A 14152-nucleotide genomic window follows, 5' to 3' on the forward strand; every position below is an offset into this window, starting at 1 on the left:
ACACCTGTAATCCCAGCACTTTGGGAGGCTGAAGTGGGTGGATCACAAGGTCAAGAGATCGAGACCATGCTGGCCAACATGGTGAAACCTCATCTGTACTAAAATATATATAAGTTAGCTGGGCCTGGTGGCATGCGCCTGTAGTCCCAGCTACTTGGGAGGCTGAGGCAGAAGAACTGCTTGAACCTGGGAGGCAGAGGTTGCACCACTGCACTCCAGCCTGGCAACAGAGCGAGACTCCGTCTCGAAAAAAAAAAAAAAATTCAAAGATTGGATGGGGCACTTAGATCTCTCAAGTCACCTGCTTGGCCTTCTTCCAAGTGTAATTTGCTTCCTTTTGTTCTTGCTCTAAAGCTTTTTAATAAATTCTCACTCCTGCCCTAAACTTGCCTTATTCTCTCACTCTACCTTATGCCCCTTGACTGAATTCTTTCCTCTGAGGAGGCAAGAATTAAGTTTGCTGCAGACCCGTCGGATTCACACTGCCAATACAGACGTCCCTCATTATACTCTCCTCCCTTTAGAATTCAGGCACAATTGACCAGCATTAACATTAAAACAGAGATCTTAAGACTGACAAAACAGTCTGTAGCAATAAGATACCAAATTTCAAACCAGTGCTAATATAGCATCACATGACAGCAGGACCTGAAGAAAATCCAAAATATATTTCTTTGACATATTTTGAAATGACCCTCAAAGCCTCTTTGTGTTGGGGGAAATTTTGCATGTGTAAAGAGTCTCTATTAACATAACTAGATCTTTTCCCTTCCAGGTACTCCCAATCCTGAAGAGACTCACTGAAAGTCTGGCACCTTTTAAAGGTCTACATAGGAAACATTTGCCATCTATTATCTCTAAGGTCACTATCTATGAGAGTTCATCTACATAATAGGAACCTTGGTCTCCACAACCCCTCATCTTAACCTAGACACTTCTTTCTATTGAGTCCAGGTCTTTAGGTAATAACTCTTTCAACTAATTGCCAATCAGAAAATCTTTGAATCCATCTATAACCTGAAAGCCCCCTTCCCCACTTCCCCAGCTTCAAGTTGTCCTGCCTTTCAAGACAGAATTAATGCATATATATGAGGTATCAATTGATGTCTGATGTCCCCCTAAATTGTATAAAATCAAGCCATAACTCAACCACCTTGGGCACATGTTCTCAGGACCTCTTGAGACTGTGCCTTGGGCCATGGCCACTCATATTTGGCTCAGAATATTAAATATTTTAGAGTTTGTCTTTTTTCATCAATAAGGTAAATGTTTCCAGTAGAATTTAAAGATGGATCCAACTCCCAGGGAGTTGGGTCACTGGAGGCATAAGGAAATGCAAACTAATAAGAAAAAAATAAAATATTCAATCTCTTGGCTACTGTTATCTACAATAGCTAAAATGAAAGTAAAAGAGGCTGGGCACGATGGCTCACGCCTGTAATCCCAGCCCTTTGGGAGGCCGAGGCAGGTGGATCACGAGGTCAGGAGATTGAGACCATCCTGGCTAACAGGGTGAAACCCCGTCTCCACTAAAAAATACACACACAAAAAAAAAATTAGCCAGACGTGGTGGCGGGTGGCTGTGGTCCCAGCTACTCAGGAGGCGGAGGCAGGAAAATGGTGTGAACCTGGGAGGCAGAGCTTGCAGTGAGCCGAGATCACACCACTGCACTCCAGCCTGGGCAACAGAGCAAGACTCTGTCTCAAAAAAAAAAAAAAAGGAAAGTAAAAGAGAGTGTGAAGTTGGGTCTTGAGGCTGGACCAAGCTCAGATGTAGGTCTGAGCTCAGGCCACCAGCCTCAATGCTACCCACAAGTGGGAACATTATGCCAGGACAATAAAAATACCTCTAAGAACTGTGGTTACCAAGAAGGTATTCAACGTGTACCTGAACGACTGAAGCCAGAGGGAATACTGTGAAGGAATTGTTTCATTTTGTGGATTGGTATCATCAGCTTCCTAAGGCATCTTTACAAAAATGGATTATGAGAATAACTAATTTAGGAGCAGTATCTTTGGTTTTAAATACTGAGAGTGGAAGAGCATGTTTGGGTTGATGCAGGACCCATAGCTCACTATTGAACAGTCGCAGATGGGTATATATAATCTGGACACACAGGAGGTTATGCCCGAAGGAACAGCCAGCCTGGTGCACTGGATAAAAGCCACTGTGAGGTCTGTTTACCCTGGGAAGGGAAACTGTTTAACTTCACCTATAAAGGCCAATGGACACCCCAGATGAGGCAGCTGATTCACTTCATATGCAAGCCATGTGCAATTGATTCTATGACCTCAGGGATATTCACCCACTGAATATGTCTGCTACCCAGGTCATAGATAATTAATTTTATAATTTTCTGTAGACAGTATCTCACCATCTTGCCCAGGCTGGTCTTAAACTCCTGGGCTCAAGCCATCCTCCCTGGCTCAAGACATCCTCCCACCACAGCCTCTCAAAGTGCTGGGATTACAGGTATGACCCACCATGCCCAGCCCTATTTTTAATTTTAATTTTAATTTTGTTTCTTTTTTTTTGGAGATGGAGTCTCACTTTGATGCCCAGGCCAGAGTGCAGTGGCGCGAGCTCGGCTCACTGCAACCTCCGCCTCCTGGGTTCAAGCAATTCTCCTGCCTCAGCCTCCCGAGTAGCTGGGACTACGGGTACATGCTGCCACGCCCAACTAATTTTTTGTATTTTAGTAGAGACAGGGTTTCACTGTTGTTGCCCAGGTTGGTCTCGAACTCCTGAGCTCAGGCAATCCACCCGCCTTGGCCTCCCAAATTGCTAGGATTACAGGCATGAGCCACTGTGCCTGGCCAATTTTGTTTCTTTTAAAGACAGGGTTCTCACTATGTTACCTAGGCTGGTCTCAAACTTCTGGGCTGAAGTGATCCTCCCCCCTCAGCTTCCCAAAGCATTGGGATTATAGGCGTGAACCACCAAGCCTAGCCTATTCTCTCTACTCTTATGAATGGATCCAAAATTTTCCATAATAAAAAGTTAAAATGTTAACACTGCTCAATGAAAGTTAATGGCTTTGTGACTCTGCATTTCTTTCTTCTTTCTGTCATCTTCAATGACACTTCCTATGTTGTTTTACACTGTTCACAGAGTCTGCCTCTCTTTCTCCTGAAGTGTCCTGGTGGGCAGGAACTGTGTCCTGTTCACAGTCTTATCTCTGCAACAATGCCACTCACTCCAACAAATACATCATGATGTAAAATACATGTCCTGGGGACATGATGGTGTGTAAAAGCAGACATGGTTGCCAAATCATTGAACTCAGAATTCAGGGGAACCCTCAATCATTAATTAAATAGTGTGCCCATAAATGTACAATTGCTCCTAAGTGTTGCATAGGAGGATACATACAGTTAGCAGGTGGGGACTCGATTAGTCAGGCAGCTCAGGGAGGCCTCCTTTAGAAAGTAACATTCAGCCTGAGGGATAAGAAGCTTCAGTCTGAAGGATGAGAAGGAATTAACCTTGTTTATCAGTTAGGATGCTTTTGGCTTCAAGTATTGAAAACCCTAACTTAGTTGACTCAACAATAAGGAAAATGGATCATCCCATATAAGATGCCCAGAAATAGAGAAACTTTCACATTGGACAACTCAGTAGTTCAACAACGTCATCAAGAACCCAGGTCCCTTGGGAGGCTGAGGTGGGAGGATTGCTTAAGGCAAGGAGCTTGAGACCAGCCTGGACACTGTAGCAAGACCTCATCTCTACAAATATTTTAAAAATTAGCCAGGCATGGTGGCATGTGCCTATAGTCCCAGCTAATTGGGAGGCTGAGGTAAGAGGATCACTTTTTTTTCTTTTTTTTTTTGAGACGGAGTCTCGCTCTGTCGCCCAGGCTGGAGTGCAGTGGCGCAATCTCGGCTCACTGCAAGCTCCGCCTCCCAGGTTCACGCCATTCTCCTGCCTCAGCCTCTCTGAGTAGCTGGGACTACAGGCGCCTGCCACCACGCCCGGCTAATTTTTTTTTTGTATTTTTAGTAGAGACGGGGTTTCACCGTGGTCTCGATCTCCTGACCTCGTGATCCGCCTGCCTCGGCCTCCCAAAGTGCTGGGATTACAAGCGTGAGCCACCGTGCCCGGCCAAGAGGATCACTTTACCCAGGAGTTTGAGGCAGCACTGAGCTATGATTACATTACTGCACTCCAGCATGGTTGACAGAGCATGATCTTGTCAATAATTAAAACAAACAAACAACAACAACAAAAAAAACCCCATGTCCCCTTCATCTTCCTCTTGCTATTGTCAGTGTTGGCTCATTTCCCCTCATATTGCAAAAATGGCTTTCACAGTTCCAGATGTTATGTGCAGAGACAAACGTGACCAACAGAAGAGGAGCCACTACTCCCTATGCATCTACATTTAGCAGAAAATCTTCCCGTGAGGTCTTGAGACAGCATCCCAAGTCTTATTGGCTAGAATCACATGATGCCTAGTTCAATCGATGGCAAGGGGAATGGAACCATCCTATTTGCTTAGACCAATCAAACATGATTTACTCCCTGGAGCTAGAATTGAGCCTTCAGCCTCTTTCATACAGAAAAGAATGGATTCCTGAACAAAACTGGGCTGTACCAGAAAGGAAAAGGGGTGGTGGAGGAATAAATTTGGGGTAGGAACCAATGTTGTTTGCTATGCTTGACAAAGAGGAATGTGAAAGAGGTTTTCCAGCAGTGGGACTAGCATGTGCAAAGGCTCTGAATTGGGAAGGGCTACAAGAAATAAGTGTGGCTGAAACATGGAGTACCAGGGGAAGGGAGCACAGCATAAGATGGGGAGAGCTTGCAGGGCCCAGTGAGCCTTGTGCATTAGTTTCCTGTTGCTGCTATGACAAATTATCTCAAATTTAGTGACTTGAAACAGCACAGACTTATCTTACAGTCCTGAAGATCAGAAGCCCAAAATGGGTTTTATGGAGCTAAAATCAAGGTGTCAGCAGAGCTGCATGTGTTCCTTCTGGAGGCTCTAGTGGGGAATCTGCTTTTTGGCATTTCCCACTTCTAGAGGCTGTCTGCATTCCTGGGCTCCTGGCATCACAACCCTCATTCTCTGCTTGCATCTTCCCATCTCCTTCTCTGACTCTCTGCCTCTGACTCTCCTGCCTCCATCTTAGAAGGACCCTTAAGTTTACACTGGACCCACTGAGATAATCCAGGATAGTCATCTCATCTCAAAATCCTTAATTTAATCACACCTGCAAAGTCCATTTGCCATATAAGATAATAACATATCCACAGGTTCTGAGAATTAGGACATGGACATCTTTGGGGGGCCGTTTTGCAGCTCACCACACTATTTTTGGAGTCCTGTATTTATCTTAAAAATACTGCTCTCACATGTTGTTGAGTGCCTGGCTTTTCCAAGTGCAGGATGCAAGCTGCTGGTCTATCTACCATTCTCTGATCTGGAGGGTGGTGGGCCCTTCTCACAGCTCCACTAGAAGGTGTCCCAGTGGGGAATCTATGTGGGGTCTCCAACCCCACATTTTCCCTTGGTACTACCCTAAATAGAAGTTCTTTTTGAGGGCTCCACCCCTGTAGCAGGCTTCTGCCTGGACACCCAGGCTTTTCCATACTGAAATCTAGGCAGAGGCTCCCAAGCCTCCTTCACTTTTGCATTCTGTGTGCCTGCAGGCTTAACACCAAGTGGAAGTCATCAAGGCTTAAGGCTTACATTCTCCCAAGTGGCAGCTCAAGCTGTACCTGGGCCCCTTTGTGCCCTGGCTGGAGTGGAATGGCCGGGATGCAGGGAGCAATGTTCCAAGCTATGTAGGACAGCAGGGCCCTGGGTCTGGCCCATGAAACCATTCTTTCCTCCTTGGCCTCTGGGCCTGTGATGGGAGGGGCTGCCACAAAGTTCTCTGAAATGCGTTTGAGGCCTTTTCCCCATTGTTTTGGTTATCAGCACTTTCCTCCCTTTTAGTTATGCAAATTTCTCTAGCAAATGGTTGCTCCACAACCTGCTTGAATTCCTCTCCTAAAAAAGCTTTTTCTTCCTCTGCCACATGGCCAGCCTGCAAATTTTCCAAATTTTTATGCTCTGCTTCCCTTTTAAATATAAATTCCAGCTGCTCATGCCTGTAATTCCAATACTTTGGGGGGCCGAAGCAGATGGATCTCTTGAGTCTAGGAGTTTGCAACCAGCCTGGGTACCATGGCAAAACCCTGTATCTACTAAAAACAAAAACAACAAACGTTAGTGGGGTGTGGTGGTGCATGCCTGTAGTCCCAACTAGTCAGCAGGCGAAGGCAGGAGAATTGCTTGAACTCAGGAGGCAGAGGTTGCAGTGAGCCAAGATCATGCCATTGCACTCCAGCCTGGGTGACAGAGTGAGACCTTGTCTCAAAAAAATTAATAAGGTTTATTAAAAAATGAATATAAATTCCACCTTTAAGTCGTTTCTTTGCTCCTGCATTTGAGCATAGGCTGTTAGAAGCAGCCAGGCCATGTCTTGAATGCTTTTCTGCTTAGAAATTTCTTCACCAGATACCCTAAATCAATCATCACACCTTAGTTCAAACTTCCAAAGATCCTCAGAGCATGGATACAATGTAGCCAAGCTCTTTGCTAAGGTGTAACATGCATGACCTTTCCTCCAGTTCCCAATAAGTTTGCCATTTCCATCTAAGACCTCAGAAGCCTAGACTTCATTTTCCACATCACTATCACCATTTTGGTCACAACCATTTAACCCATCTCTAAGAAGTTCCAAACTTTCCCTCATCTTCCTGTTTTCTGAGCCCTCCAAACTCTTCCAACCTTGGCCCATTACCCAATTCTAAAGTTGCTCCCACATTTTCAGGTCTCCTTATAGCAATACCCCCTCCTGGTACCAATTTTCTGTATTAGTCTGTTCTTGCATTGTTATAAAGAAATACCTGAAACTAAGTAATCTATAAAGAAAAGAGGTTTAATTGGCTCATGATTCTGCAGGCTATACAGGAAACAAGGTGTCAACATCAGCTCAGCTTCTTGGGAGGCCTCAGGAAGCTTACAATCATGGCAGAAAAGGGGGTGGACATGTCAGATGGTGAAAGCAGGAGCAAGTGAGATGGAAGGGGAGGTACCACACACTTTTTAATGACCAGATTTCATGAGAACTCACCATCATGAAGACAGCACCAAGCCATGAGGGATCCACCTCCCGCCATGACCCAAACACCTCCCACCAGGGCCCACCTCCAGCATTGGGGATTTCAATTCAACATGAGATTTGAGTGAGGACAAAAATCCAAAATACATCACCTGCTGAGCCCTGCATACCCTGACAATCACTAGCTGTCCTTTTAAGGCTCATTTGTCATGATAACTTGTCAGAAGGTTTGTGGCTTCTCTGTTGGAAATGGTTATTGACCTTTGAATAAGGACAGTGCTTCATCTGAAGCCTCCTCCCAGCAGTGGAACAAACTCACAAAGCAGTTGCCAATTTCCTGGAATCTAATGTTTCCTTCTCTCTTTGGCAGATATGCAGCGGGACAGGGGGATTACCTGGATATGCTACTGGCCATCCTTTTCACCAGAGGCTGCAGCTGCTGCTCAGCATTTTCCTGTTTTCCTTTTTCTATTGTTTAAAAATCCTGTGTTGATACAAGCTCTTGATGTTAATGTGTCTCACAATAAATACAACTGTGACATAGGCTTCACAATGTGTTTTGCTGATTTCATCATGTATTATCATTCTCATTTACTATCACTTTCCTGAGACAGTATTTTCTTTCTGGGACTGTGGGAGTGTAATGTGCTGGGGGTAGGATAAGACAGACACAAGATGTGATGTGATATGCAGGTGTCTGTGCCCCTTCACCTCCATGCTCCACTTATGCTATTAGCCCTCTCAAGATGCAAGCTGACCCCCAAAATACAGAATCAAGGTGAAGGCAGGCCGCTTTAGTTTAGTAGTTTGAATCAGTGAACCACCTCATAATTCCCAAAATGCAACCTCGCTCACATCCAATGCAATGGGCCCTGAAAATCAAACCCCACAAACTCTTGGAGCCGGTATCTCAGGTTGCTCTAAAAAATTCTTTGAGAATGAAATTCTTCGTCAGTGCTTAACCATGTGCTCTCCATACATCAAGGGTCAAAACGTTGAATGATTCAATCTCTCCAATGTCTCAGTCAATGAGTAAAAGTGTATTGAAGTCCTCTTCTAAGTCAGAACTTTCATATCAGGGGCCAAAGAGAATATTCATCCTCACATTAATAGTCTCTCGAGTTTGCCTCTCCCCCAGTGCTCCAGGCCTTCAGTGAGGCTGAGAGAGGAGCTTTCTCTGTAACTAGTCAGGTATCTCTGACCTGTCCTTCCTTCTAGGGTCCTTATGCTCCATATCCCCATCTTCCTGGCAGGAACTCCAGATATTGATGAAAGATACTAGAGTGGGGTAGAAAGAACATGAAAGACTCAGCCAGCAGTGCAAGGTTAAGTCTTTCTAGCTGTGACCTTGCACAGGCCACCTGGTCTCTGCAGACTTCACTTCTTTGTTCCCATGACCTGCCATCTGAGGGTACTTTCAGTGCTAAGACTCAGTGAATACAAAGGTGTGGCAACCTGAATCTGTGGTTCCTTAAACTAGAGTCTCCCAGTTTCTTCTTTCCAACATAAAACATGGACTTCAGGGGTACTGTCAATGGTTTAATTGGTGCTAAGCAGAATGTCACACAGAAACTGCTTTTACAGAGAATAGGGGGCCAGCCACAGAGAGAACTTTTCTCTGCATTCAAAATATATATACCCTGCCAGGCGCGGTGGCTCACGCTTGTAATCCCAGCACTTTGGGAGGCCGAGGCGGGCGGATCACGAGGTCAGGAGATCGAGACCACGGTGAAACCCCGTCTCTACTAAAAATACAAAAAAAAAATTAGCCGGGCGTGGTGGCGGGCGCCTGTAGTCCCAGCTACTCGGAAAGGCTGAGGCAGGAGAACGGCGTGAACCCGGGAGGCGGAGCTTGCAGTGAGCCGAGATTGCGCCACTGCACTCCAGCCTGGGCAACAGAGTGAGACTCCATCTCAAAAAAAAAAAAATATATATATATATATACCCTGTACTAAAAATAGCTTATTCTTTGTAAAATCCTCACAATAACCCTAGGAATTAGGCACTGACTAGGAGTTTCACAGTGAAGAACCTGGGGTTCAAGGAAGTTCCTCAAGGCAAATGAGAAAGGATAGAGGCCAAATTTGAATTTCAGTTCATCACACTCTGGGAACTCTCAGACTATTGTGCTGTCTCCGTTTAAAGCACCCTCAGCCCCCACCCAGAACTTGGAAAGGTAAATGGGAAGGGCTTGAAATTAGTAGACTGATGACTCGGCTGGATGTGGTGGCTTACGCCTCTAGTCTCAGCTACTCAGGAGGCTGAAGTAGGAGGATCACTAGAGTCCAGGAGGTCGAGGCTGCAGTGAGCTATGATCATGCCACTGCACTCCAGCCTGGGCAACAGAATGAGACCCTGTCTCTAAAAAAAAAGACAAAGATGACAGATGCTTTTTTTTTTTTTTTCCCATGGGGTCTCATTTCGTTGCCCAGGCTAGCCTCGAACTCCTAGGCTCAAGCAATCTTTCCACCTCACCCTCCATAGTCATGAGCCACCATGACTTTCTTTTTCTTTTTCCTTTTTTAATTGAAGCTCTGCATTCTAATTTTGGTTCTTATGTTACTTCTGTGATCCTGTGCAAATTATCTTTCTTCTGATCTGTAAACTGAGGGAATGGCTTCTAAGGTGACTTTTAGGCCAACTTCTAGGATTCTAGGAAAACCATCTAAATATCTACCCATTGAATCCATTGAATTTGGCATTCTTTTTGTTGTTGTTGTTGTTGTTGTTTGAGATGGAGTCTCCCTCTGTCACCCAGGCTGGAGTGCAGTGGCGCAATCTCCGCTTGCAGCCAACCTCCACCTCCCAGGTTCAAGCAATTCTCTTGCCTCAGGCTCCCAAGTAGCTGGGATTACAGGTGTGCACCACCGCGCCTGACTAATTTTTGTAATTTTAGTAGAGACAGGGTTTCACCATGTTGGCTAGGCTGGTCTCAAACTCCTGACTTCCGGTGATCCACCTGCTTTGGCCTCCCAAAGTGCTGGGATTACAGGTGGGAGCCCCCGTGCCCAGCCGAATCTGGCATTCTTTACAAAGACCAGTCCATAACAGATAAAAGAGCTGGCATGTGATGATGCAGCTCTCAGGGCTATAACCTGAAATCCACTTCACATCCTTCATAGACCAGTTACCTGTCAGCAGAGGCTCAGAAGTTAGCTCTAATACCTGCTTCCAATTCAACAAGCCCCAAAACTGTCTTTAGGAGTATTTTCTAAGTACTATATGCTTGCAAGCACCTAAATGCTTTTCTGTTTATTTTCCTTGGGGCTTTTGATGAAAGAAATCTTTGATCAGATATCTGACAGTTTTTCTATCAGATTAGCCTTGCAAGTTTTCATGTGTCTCATATCCTCTCTTAAACAGATATTAACTGTTCCTCCACCCTGTCCCCATCCCCATCAATGGTGTCTGGGTCCTGATTGAGAATAGATGACCAAACCTCACTTCCTGTCCATTTGCCGTGCACCCACAGGCGTTGTCTACAGTAGCTGTATGCAGAACTGCTAGAGGACTGAAATGATTTTGCAGTTAAAAAAATATGGGAGGAAAGCTCTGGGCTGCCAAAGGAATGCTGCCTCTTTACTGATGTTATGGAAAAAGCAGAGTCAGGCCTGGCTCCACAGCTGAGCTCTGCACAAGGTTTTGCTTCTTGGCTCTTGATCCTCTAGGCAACCAGGCTGCAAGCACAAGAAGCCTCTTTCCCATTCACACAGCAACATCTGCAAGCTTTCAGTCATTCAAGAGGCTGCAGCCCTGGGGAAATCTCGGGTGTTTCCCACTTTAGTATAGGCGATAACTGTAATCTGAGCTCCATTCTGTTGCTTCTCCACGGTGCAGTGATTAATAAGAGCACGACTCAGAGGCAGACTACTTTGCTTCCAATCTCAATAATGACCAGTTCTGTGGCCTTGGGGAAGTTATTCAAATTCTCTATGCCTCAGTTCCAACATCTGCAAAATAAGAGTTAATGGCACTATCTACCTCACTGGGTTAAGTATTAAATTAAGATATATAAAAATACGGTATCTTGCATGTCAGATGTACTGTTTGCTAATATTATATGGATTGACGATCATTAAGAAATAGGGGGCCTAGTTGAGCATAAGGAGAATGAGACAACCTCTCATCTTTTTGAAACTTCCTCTCCTTATACATGGGGTACTTTCTTCAGTATGAATCTCTGCAATTGTCCCTTACGCCTGTTTGTCCTTCACCTGCATATTCCCAGCTGAACCCAGAGCAGGCAGTCCATCAAAATCTATTGAACACTAAAGGCACAAAGACCTCTACTGACCTGCCATTCTTGACTTCAGACACCAAAGGAGGCTTTTTTTTTTTTTTTTTTTAATACAGATAGGGTCTCACTTTGTCCCAGATGGCTAAAATGGCTTGTTCATAGCTCACTGCTGCCTCGAAATCCTGGGCTCAGTGGATCCTCCTGCCTCAGCCTCCCTGGTAGCTGGGATTACAGGTACATGTCACTGTGCCTGGCTAATTTTTTGATTTTTTTGTAGAGATGAGGTCTCATCATGTTGCCCAGGTTAGTCTTCAACTCTTGGGCTCAAGCAATCTGCCCACTATGGCCTCCCAGAGTGCTGGGATTACAGACTTCGCCTAAAGGAGACTTCTGACACTGGATTACTCTGAAACCTCTACAGAAATTTTAGTAAATGCTTTGATAGCTTAAGATAGTAATATAAAGTTGCCAAATTTTTACGTTCTTCTCACAAAATTTTGAGACATGACTTTCTAACTCATTCAGGTGAGCAAGACCATGCCCGGCTAATTTTTTATTTTTTTTGTAAACTGGGCTATGTTGTCCAGGCTGGTCTCGAACTCTTGGGCTCAGGCAAACCTCCTGCCTTGGCCTCTCAAAGTGCTGGGATTATATGACAGGCATTGTATTTAACATCATATTCCATATTGGTGTTAAGAATGTGTACACACAGATTTAAAATTGTACACACAGATTTAAAATTATGCCAATTATAACTTAAATGTGCTCATTCTAGCGCTGCTTATGAGTTACGAAATTAAAATGAACTGGATTTTGAAAGGTTGTGCTCAGTATTGGGCCAGATTGTTTCTAACTTGCAGGCTATTTGATAGTTAATAGGCCACGCTTCCCTCCAGACATCAAACGTTGGCCTGAAGCTTGGTGAAATGGTACAGGGTGTCACTCCTCCCACAATTTGGAAATTGTCTCTGGGGATCATTCTGATTAGAAAATGAATATAAAGCTGTCACCTATTCATTCTACAGTTTGGAGCATTCTAAAAGTAATGTACACATTTGTCATTTCATGACGGCATAGAATATCTTCAATGTAGTTGTACATGAGTCCTTCCATTTCTGAGCCTTGATTAAATCTGAGCAATGCTGACACTGTTATTTAGGAAATCTGGCATTACACAAAAGGAGTCTCCAAACTGAGAGCTCAAAAGATTTAGTTGTTTGGTAAAGATGCCTCATTTGATACATCTGAATGTTACATGTTATATTGTAAACATCAAGTAACACCACAAACATTTTAAAAAAGGAAGTTTATTGGTCTTTAAATGGCTCAAATTGCAAATAAACAAATCGGGTAGTGGCATCAGCCTAAGACACGTGATGCATCTTTGTCAGTTGGCTTCATAGCACCTCAGTACCCAGGAGAGGAAAGGTCTCAAAGCAAAGTCACAATGTTAGTGGTTAGGACCCCTGGTTAAATAAGACTGTAATGAGTACATATGGAGATTGCTGGGCCCGCTGGCCAGTGTTACGTTGGTAACTTGAACTCCGCATATGGCATAGCCTATGAGAAATATGAAACGAAAGATGTACATCTCAAACCCTTTAAGGACAAATATTTAACATGAGAAGCTGGATGTAAATATCTAAAGAGTGAGTTCTTAAAAAGCCTATTTTTAACTTTACGTACACACCTGTTACTTGGAATGCCTGAACACATCTTTGACCTGTTCAAATTAGGACTGAGAAAAAAGAAAAAAATACTTTGTTGAATCAACTCTCCTAGCCCCACTGCAAAGAGGAAGAAAAAAAAATCTGACAGTGGCATATTTCCCACTGAAATTATGTCCCCAAGTAGCATGCTAGATTCTTCCAGCAGGAACACCACACAATGGTGACACAGCCTAATGTGTGGTCAGTGTGCCACACGTTTTCTGCACTATACCCAGGTTTGATGGCTTGATGTTAACTTCTGAAAATGTAGCTACAGTGTTCTTCATTATAAACATAAACAGAAAAGAATTACTCCTAATAATTCCTGTATCAAACTGTAACTTCATGAGTATAAATTTAGTAATGAACAGATGGCAAGCATGAGTATTTTCCCGAAGTGTTCTAGTGCAAAATGCATTAGCATTACTGACATTTTCTTCCTGTGCCCTGCTCCCAGATTAAAAACTTAACACTTACATGCTCACCACTAGCAGAAAGTGATTTCCAGGGACCAGCATCTCAGAGAAAAGGAGGGTTCATTCAAAAACAACTGGTGCTGAATCCTCGCAGTTGAAAATTATCTTGCAAGTATATGCTGGCCCTTCATTTAAAATGAACTTGCAGTTTATTAAAAGCGATCAAAGAGCTCTGGAATCTTATTTTCAAGAACCAGAGTATGGCACACATTTTAAATTTGGACAGACTCCTAGCAGACAGTTACTTCTCAAGAATTTTCTATACAAAAGCTGTACTCCATGCCGGGCATATATTTTCTCACCAGGACACATGGGGCAGCGGACCCCTGGTGTCAGTAAGAACACACCCAGAATGATATAACCAGATATTTTTCAGTTTCTAAATTAAGGCATATTCAAAAAATTCCATGTACAAGTTTACACCACTTTTCTAAGTTACTCACCAGGTAATTAAAGCAGATTCACAGATGAATTACTCTCAGTTTAACTATATGCAACAACCATGCCAATAACTTTTCTTCTAAATTTTGCATAATAATGGTTAAAAAAGGTGGTACAGTTTAACTATCATGTTCACAATTGTCATTTTTCAAGGCAGTAGAAGACCAAGACAT

This window comes from Hylobates moloch, unplaced genomic scaffold (assembly GCF_009828535.3).
Source record: "Hylobates moloch isolate HMO894 unplaced genomic scaffold, HMol_V3 SCAFFOLD_1, whole genome shotgun sequence".
Lineage (NCBI taxonomy): Eukaryota > Metazoa > Chordata > Mammalia > Primates > Hylobatidae > Hylobates > Hylobates moloch.